Source organism: Mustela nigripes, chromosome 4, assembly GCF_022355385.1.
Source record: "Mustela nigripes isolate SB6536 chromosome 4, MUSNIG.SB6536, whole genome shotgun sequence".
Taxonomy (NCBI): Eukaryota; Metazoa; Chordata; class Mammalia; order Carnivora; family Mustelidae; genus Mustela; species Mustela nigripes.
The window spans coordinates 126989761-126999091 of record NC_081560.1 but is presented as its reverse complement, the minus strand read 5'-3'; the positions used below and the strand labels follow the sequence as shown (position 1 = coordinate 126999091).

The 9331-nt window shown below is 40.5% G+C and overlaps 1 long non-coding RNA gene across 1 annotated transcript; it reads right to left on the bottom strand.

Annotated features, from left to right (window-relative positions):
• Positions 1-2974: 2974 nt before the first annotated feature.
• Positions 2975-9104, bottom strand: LOC132015196 (uncharacterized). The gene is made up of 3 exons (XR_009403580.1): positions 8969-9104; positions 7908-7950; positions 2975-3565 (listed from the first exon to the last, which is right to left on the bottom strand). It is a non-coding gene; the product is annotated as an uncharacterized LOC132015196 (long non-coding RNA).
• Positions 9105-9331: the final 227 nt, after the last annotated feature.

Here is a 9331-nt window from a genome sequence, read left to right as displayed (position 1 = left end):
GCTGTGAAGGAAATAAAACAAAGCAATGAAAGAGAGAGTTTATGTGGGATAAGACTACTTTAGCTCAGAGGATCTAAGAAATGTTTCCTGAGAAAGCAACATTGGAGCAGAGCCTCGACTGATGAGCAGCCTGAGCGTTAGGACTTCAGGTACAGAGAACAGTATGTACAAAGGCCCTGAGGTAGGCCGAGCTCAGCAAAAACATTACGAAGGCCAGTGTGACTACAGATCAGTGAACAAGTAGGGAGAGTTTTTTTTAGCATTGATAAAAATCAGCTTCTATATGACTTCTTTAATATTTGTTGCATAACCTGGATGGTTACTGAAACTTTCTCATGGCAAACTGGAGAAAGAACGTGAGCATAGCTCATGTTCTGTGTCCTTTGTATTGGCACACTCTCAATAAATATTGAGCAGACAACCAACCCTCTCTGAAGATTGTGATTTTTCCATGGTTACTCCAGGCTGACCATAACTGGCCCCTAACTTGTTGCAATGTGAGGGAGCTTCATTGCTTGACTCGTTAACTTTAAAAGTCACGTTTTTAGGACAGCTTTTTAAAAACCACATGCAGAGCAAAAATTGTATCTGCTGTGGTTTTTTAAATAACAGCTTTATTATTATAATTCATATACCATACAGTTCATCAACAATGTGTACAATTCTGTCATTTTTAGTATATTTACCGAGCTGAGTAACCATCAGCACAATTAATTTTAGAACATGTTCACCACCCTAAAGAGAAACCCCATGAGCACCCATCAGTAGTTATTCCCAGCTGCTCCCAATGACCCCTCCCCCAGCAGCCCCAGGCAACTACTGACCCACTCTCTGTCTCTATAGATCTCCTCTTCTGGGCATTTAATAGAACTAGAATCATCCAATATATAATATTTTGTATTGGCTTCTTTATGGTCATCCATTACATGGATACATCACCATTTAGTTACCTACTCATCAGTTGATGGACGTTTGGATTATTTCCATTTTTTGGCAATGATGAATGGTACTTTTAGGAACACTCATGTATACATTCTTTTGTGTGTGAAAGCATATGTTTTCATTTATTTTGGATATTTACCAGTTTGTGGAATTACTGGGTTGTATGATGACTCTACTTTTAAACTTTTTTTAAATTTTAAACTTTTGAGGAACTGCCAGACTATTTCACAGAGGAGCTGCCCCACATCTAAGTTTTTGAAAAGGTTTTCTTTTGATCTCTAGGGACAGAAAGAACATTTAAAAGATATATATACTTATACATATATATGTATATATATATATATTTTTTTAATTTTATTTATTTATTTTTTAATTCTATTTGAGGGAAAGAGTGTGAGTGGGGTGGAGGGGAGGGAGGTGCAGAGAGAGAGGGGGAGATAATCCAAAGCGTCAGGCTCAATTCCATGACTTTGAGATCATGACCTGAACCAAAATCAAGAGTCAGAGGCTTAACCAACTGAGCCACCCATATGCCCCTAGAGAACACTTTTGTTACCTTGATAATCCGTAGGATTTCAAATATTAAATAGGTGGATCATGAAATAAGGGCTAAAGATGAAAGCATCTGCCCTTTCCTCTAGATTTGAGTTTTAAAACCTTTAATAAATTTCTTTAAATCTCTATTTTATGCTATCTGCAATCACAACTTGTTATCTGTGTTCCTTATTATCCATTTCATTTCAAAAATTAATTACATAAAAAATTCCTGGGGCGCCTGGGTGGCTCAGTGGGTTAAGCCGCTGCCTTCGGCTCAGGTCATGATCTCAGGGTCCTGGGATCGAGTGCCGCATCGGGCTCTCTGCTCAGCAGGGAGCCTGCTTCCCTCTCTCTCTCTCTGTCTGCCTCTCCGACTACTTGTGATTTCTCTCTGTCAAATAAATAAATAAAATCTTTAAAAAAAAAAATTCCTGACATTTTCTTTAAGTACTTTAGGTCCAGTTAAAAAAAACCCAAGTTAGCATGAGATACTTTTTCACTGACGGAGGTTAGATTTATTTGATTACTCTTCATTGGATACCTACTCTAAGCCAGGCATGTTCTAGGTGTTGGATAGTTCCTCTCTGCTTTCTACTTCAGAAGGTTCACTTTATTAGTTATGTGGTTGGAGGAATACTCTGTAGTGTAATTGATTCTTTTTTTTTTAAGGTTTTATTTATTTATTTGAGAGATAGATCGTAGGAGAAAGACAGTGATCATGGGCAGGGAGGAAGAGCAAAGGGAGAAGCAGACTCCCCACTGAGCAGGAAGCTCGAGGTGGGGCTTGATCCCAGGACCCTGGGATGACAACCTGAGCTGAAGGCAGATGCTTAATGACTGAGCCACACAGGCGCTCTATAAATGATTCCTATAGTTCATTTTCCACAAGCAGACCCTTTGCAGATTGAATTTTTGGCTTTTGATATTCATTAGCTTACTTTCTCCAACATATACTATTTGGGCTGCACATAGGGAGTCAGATCTACTGCAGCGTTGTCAGCATGACGAGAATTCCAATAGGTGTTTCTTTATTCACCCCACAGCAATATTAATTTCTTGGCTTATCTGGTGGTATATTGTAACACTATTGGCTAAAGAATCTGTTGAAAAATAATCTTGGCCAGCCAAAGAAAAGTTCACCTAACAGCCTTCCCAAGAATTACACCTAAGCCAGGATTCAGCCCTTGAGTTCATTAAGACCATAGTTGACAGAGCATAGACCCATGTCGACACCGGAGGAAAGATTCAAGTCTTCTTGGTTTTAAGATTATTCTACTCATTTTCAGATGAGGGAACAGGCACAGGAAGGATAAGGAACCTCATCAAGGTTACAAAGCTATCTTCGACCACATTATTCAAACCAAGAATTAGAAAACTTGAATCTGATCAAAGAATTTTGTACCATTTCAAATGGCAAAATAAATCTCGGAGACATATTTTAGATCTGGAGTTTTGGGAAACTTTTCATGTTTTATTGGAGCAATGAATATAATATTTGAAATTTGGCCTATTACATGAGGGTCTTTCAGGGTGTCCCTTTATTTTCCTATTAGTGTCCCTAATTTTCCAACAATTCCCTATAAAGCTCTTAGGGGAAAACTGGAGGCCACAATAGCCTTTCCTTTTACCAATCCTCATGTGGTACTTCTTAATCTCTCAAATTGGTCCCCTTCTCCTTTCATAATCTCATAGGTTTTACAACTTCCTAAGTTTTTTTCCTCAACTGTTTAATCAGCCTCCTAACTAGTCTCTCTCTCTCAGTCTACCCTTCAGTGGTTTCAAAGATTGATCATGTTGAAACACAAATCTAACCATGTCACCCTTCTGTTTAGAATCCTTCAGTGCTTCCTCTTTATTTCCCAGATAAAGCCTTCATATGGAGACAAGAACTCGCATGGTCTAACCCATTGGAGAAGACATTTGTTGTGTTTTGGCTAGTCAGCAATCCAATTTGCTTTTGGAGAATCTTCTGCTGTGGGTACTCCATGGAGTGCTTCTCTATGTGCCCCTAGTTGAGAGATGGTTATCTTGCCCAAGCCAATGTCCATTTTACCTTTCCTCTGGAACTCTGAATCTTGAATAGAATCTGGCAAGGAGGGAGAAAATAGAGCCCATTCATTTGCTGATGAGACTATGAGTCCCTGCCAACTAGATCTCTAAGTGGACTCATGTCCACTTGGGTTCTCCATTTATGCAATCCTGCCAAGAGATGGGAACTACTGCTTGCAGTTAAAAGCTCTGTTGCTGTTTACTTTCTACTTCCCACAAATATGCTTACCCTTAATCCTTTGTAATTATCCACTGTAGTTCTCAGTGTAGTCCTTAACAGAGGAAGCTTTCATGCCATTAAGACTTTGTAAACGTAAAGACCTTTTAAATGCTCTTACCTCTGTCTTGGGATGCCTCCTTCTCTACCCAAGCTGTGTTTCTGTTTCTGTATTCCCTTAATGCAGCATGGGTACCTTAACGGAGGTACTTAGCACATTCTCCTTACTATTTACCTGTCAGTATTCCCTCCTAGATAGTAGGACCCTTTGTTTTGTGAAATGCCTGGCGCAAAATAAATGATTAAGAATTTTTGATGAGTGAGTAAATAAGAATAAATAAGAATTGACAATATATTTTGTAGTTCATGCATGAGGTTTTGTGTTATGGACAACAGATTTCAGAAAACAGATTGCAAGTTGTAGATCATAGAATCGACATAAATTGCAAGAGACTAACCATCAGGTAAATTGCTGATGAGATTAAGATAAATTTATCAGAATAAGGGTGGTGATCACTAAGTCTTACAACAAATAGATAGCATTTGTTTTACTGTTAAGCTTTTATTTTTTTTAAATAGATAGTAATTTTAAAACATTATTTTAAATACAGCTTAGTTAAAGAGTGTAGCAGTTAAGAGCACAGAATGCCAGAGTTAGACAGTCTGGATTTAAACTTCACTACTTCTTTTTTTCCATCTATAAAATAGGAGAAATAATATTCTTAAGTGCTTAGCACAGCCCCTAGTAGTTCTGGTCATCTCCATTTGCCAGTTTCTCCCATTCAATTCAGTTTCTGCCCTTCTTTGTCCTGCTCTGGACCCAGGAGGCTGACCACTTGTGGGGTTCTTGGTGCATGGCTTCACCTTGGCTTTGGCCAATGGTGAGCACCATTGAGAGGCGTGCAAGCAGAGAGTGGCAGGGGTATTCTCTCCACACTCGTCTTGGCACTTTGTCTCTGACACTCAGACTATGTCTCCTCTCAATTCCAGCTCCCTTTGGTGGGGGGGGGGGTGTCAGGGGGTGGGGTCCATCCTTTGCAAGCTCTGCTTTCCTAGGTACTGGTAACACTAGGTCTTCTTTTTGTTACTTAAGGCCCAGCAGCAGCAATCACGTCCCACTGTCTGGTCTTTGGATGCCTCTTGTTTATGCCTTTAACCCTGCCCACAGTGCTAAAATTATTTCCCTTAAGATTTCTTCACTTAATTATCTGAGATGTCTTCTGTTTCCTGCCTGGATCTTGACTAATACACTCTTATATATAAATTGCTTAAAAATGTGAACTATTTTTGTATTTAATTATTAATATTAAATGTTCAATTATTCGATTTTAAAATGAATATTAAACACCATTAATGGAACATAGGTAAGTTGCCATAAATAGATTATTGTAAATATTAAATATTGTTATGATATTAAAACATTTACGGCTATTGAGTAGAAAATAGGATTCACACCTTTAAAATAAAGCAGAGGACTTCAAGCACATTTCAGCTGTACAGTTGGCTGTTTTGCCTGTGGTTTGGAACAACTGCCAAGTACTCAGATGGAAAGTTGAAGAAGCTGTCCAGGGTGTGGGTAGGAGGGCGAGAGCCGAGCACACCTTCCCACGTGAGCACGCCTGGGGTGGTGGGAACAGTCTGCTCGCGCTGTTGGGCTGATCCCACCCGCACTTTTCCCGCCTATGCCCAAACTCTTACAGAACTTGGTTGACTGTACACTTTCGTCCCTCAAGGGTGTATTTTTTTCTTTATAACTTCGAGTTTCATAGGTTAGCTACCATGTTTGAAATCAGGCTCAACAAGCCAAAAGAGGTGACCATTTTTCAAACCCCAAAACCCCGAATGTTTACTCACTGAGACCATGTGGTAAACTGGTTGGATTGTCCACGGTCTTGGACCACATAGACCCTGTGCACAGAGTAGAGGTCAGGCATTCTCACCTCTATCATGTGGTGAGGAAGGGAAGACTAAAACTTCCCACCTGGGGGCGGAAACTTTGTTCCCAGCTGTCTGAAACACACAGCACGTAAGTCAGATATCAAGGCAGAGCCCCATGAACAAAATAGGCTCTGTTTCACAAAAAGGTTCAGTTCAGTGGCCTTAGGTTTATTTTAAAACAACATTAATCAATTCCACCTGTGTTTTCAAAAAAAGACATTGAATTCATTGGTACATTTGAACCTGACAGCCTGCCTTTGGGATTAAAGCCTTTTCTGGTGATCTATTATCCAATAAGATTACATCATAAATCATACAACCTGAATTTGTAACAGACACGATTCTGTGAGTCAATTAAAATGTAAGAAATAGTCTGAAACTGTCCCGGACACATGAGGGAGTTCTCTCCTTCCCTCCTTCAGTATAGTTCTGGAGACTCTCCTACGCACAAGCGCGGTGCTGGATCCTGAGCTAGTGCTGTGAACAGGAGAAAGGCAGAAGCCATACAGTCTCATCTCACAAGCGTGGTCTCTGCATTCCCGCTGCCTGTCTGCTTCCATCTCTGCTGCTTTGTTGCCTTCTGACTTTGGGAGTTCACTGAACCTAATGGGGCCTTAGTTTCCCATCTATAAAATGGAAACTCTAATTTAAAAAGAAATATCTATCTATTGATATCCCTGTGTTCACCACAGTATTATTTACAATAGCCAAGATATAGCAGTAACCTAAGTGTCCATCAATAGGTGAATGGATCAAGAAGACGTGGCATGTGGGCGCCTGGGTGGCTCAGTGGGTTAAGCCGCTGCCTTCGGCTCAGGTCATGATCTCAGGGTCCTGGGATCGAGTGCCGCATCGGGCTCTCTGCTCAGCAGGGAGCCTGCTTCCCTCTCTCTCTCTCTGCCTGCCTCTCCATCTACTTGTGATTTCTCTCTGTCAAATAAATAAATAAAATCTTAAAAAAAAAAAAAAGAAGACGTGGCATGTATATACACAATGGAATATTACCAAGCCATAAAAAAGAATGAGGTCTTGCCATTTGCGACCACATGGAAGAAACTAGAGGGTAGCATGCTAAGTGAAAGAAGTTATACAGAAAAAAACAAATACCATATGACTTCACTTACATGTATAATCTAAAAACAAAACAGACAAAAAAAAAAAATAAAACAGTAACAGACTCATAGATCCAGAGAACAAACTGATGGTTGCCAGAGGGGAGGGAGGTGGTGGATGAAATCGGTAAGGGGGTTCAGAGGTACAATCTTCCAGTTATAAAATAAATAAGACATGGAGATTTAAGGTATAGTATAGTTGTTACAATATTGTAACAACTTCATATAGTGTCAGATGGTAACTAGACTTATTATGGTGACCCTCTCATACTTGTATGTAAATACTGAATCATTATGTTGTACACCTGAAGCTAACATAATATTGCATGTCGATCATTCTTCAGTTAAAAAAAGTAATAGAATAGAGCTTGGCAGAGTACGGGCACTGTTGCAGCAAAAAAGCCACCAACAGTTTGAGCATGTATTCATGCATTCACGGCTCATTTGGCCACTCACTCATCAGCAAAAGTTCATTAAGCAAAGTGCTTCCCTACTGCTGTCACTGTGCCCTAGGGAGCAGTGATGAACAGGACAGACCAGGTACCTGCCTTCAGGATTTTATTGTTGCCCTGTGCAAACAATGAGTACATCATAGATGTCTGGAGTCCCATATGTGGATATAAACTGGGTGCTCTGGAAACTGGTACCTATAAAAATGTAATTTTTTTTTTATGGCCTTGAAACCAGGCAAAGCAGGTCAGAAGGCTGTAGAGTGGAACGTGTACACACACACACACACACACACACACACACACAGAGAGAAGGACACACATTCTATGTAGTTTTACATTTCTGATTTCCACTTCCATGAAGATAGAGAGTAGTGGTTCAGAGCATGGATGCCTAGATTAAAACTCCAGCCCTACTGTCATTCACTGTGTGATTAGAGGCAAATTATTTAACTTCTCTCTGGTTCATTTTCATTAGCAGCCAACGTGGATGATTATAATAGCGCGTACTTCGGTCCACTGTGGATTGTAGTGAGTTTAGTGAGCTGACGGTCCACAATGTCAGCTCTTACCAGCCTTGGATCATTTTCATAAGGTAGAGTGGGAAAGGCACAGGTTTAATAACCAGCCAGACCAGGGCCTGAGTCCTACTTCATCACTTACCAACCAAGCCAGTAACTCAGCTTCTGAATTCCAGTTTTCTCACCTGTAAAACAAAGATAGCAATACGTAACTCTATGAGATTGCATAGTTCTTGGCAATTACCAGGCACTCAAAGAACAGCATTCATCCCTCTTTATCCCTCCCCTAAGATTAAAAACCATTTGAGCCCAATAATGGGATGAAAGTAAAGGCAAGAAACAGAAGAAACAATATTTTGGAGAATTACAAGTAAAAATATGATGCAGTATGTTTTTTAAGGTCATTTTTAACATTTGAAAATGTGTCTTTAAAAACAAATCTCTGTAAGTATGTGAGAGAATGGCTTATCCACTTCTAGTTTTGTTTTTCATCTTTTGTCTGTTAGAGTGTGAGTGAATGAAATGGAATTCATAGAATGATCTCTAGATCTGAGCTAACTGCTGTAAAAAACTCTATTTTCTTTATTTTTATTTTCAAATGTAGTGTCTATGTAGCTATGCCATCATTCATAAACAGGGGAAGAGCAGCATGTACAAAAGAAGAGAAGCATGTCCTGCTGTAGTAAGTCAGGAAAGAAAGGCTGCTCAGCTGGGCAGGCTCTGGACGGATGACTCAGGTGTTGTGCAAGTGTCCCACCCTCCCCTGACCCCTGATGCGTCCATCCACCCTCCGCATTTCTGGCTTCCTGGCTGGTGTGAGGTCTGCACAGCAATTTTGGGTTAATTTCTCTGTCTTTTCTCTAAATGATTAAATCAGCAAATGGTCTACGTGGGGGGTGGGCCTTAGGCTGTCTCACAAATCACCAACTTCTTAGTAAGTGCTCCGAACAATAATAATAATGCAAGACAAAGGACCAACTTCTCAGTCCAGGGTACTGCCTTTATATCAATTTTTCTTTAAATGCACATTCAGGTTTTTGTTCTTCCCAAGGGAGTTTTATTAAATCCAGCTTATTTGATGACCTGTCTTTTTCTCTTACTCTGTCTTGCAAGTACATATGCTTCTGGGCCGAAGAGAGGCCCGAAGGGCAAGGCCTGCACACAGCTATAAAGCCAGAATACTGAAACTCATCTGACCCTTACCTCGCTAGCAAATCTTGCTTCTTCCAGTCAATGGGGACGAAAATTCTGGATGATAAGGAGGTGGTTTTGGTCTTGTCTTTGCCAACCTGCTCTCCACTTCCTCTGCACTGTGAGAGCAGTGTGGGAGCATGTGAGATCAGAACATCCCCAGCTTCTCTGGGTCAAATTCCACTCATGGGTAAAGTGTCAGGGTTGGGCTAGATTTCTGAGCTCTCTTGCATGTCTAATTGCTCTGCTGAGGTGTGACTGAACAATGAACCTTCACAAGCGGGTAGGGGCAATTCTTACATTCTAGTAATGGCAGCAATTCCCTAAGCCAGCATCCACTGCTCCCAGAGCCACCTTCCTAACTCCTGAAGTCCT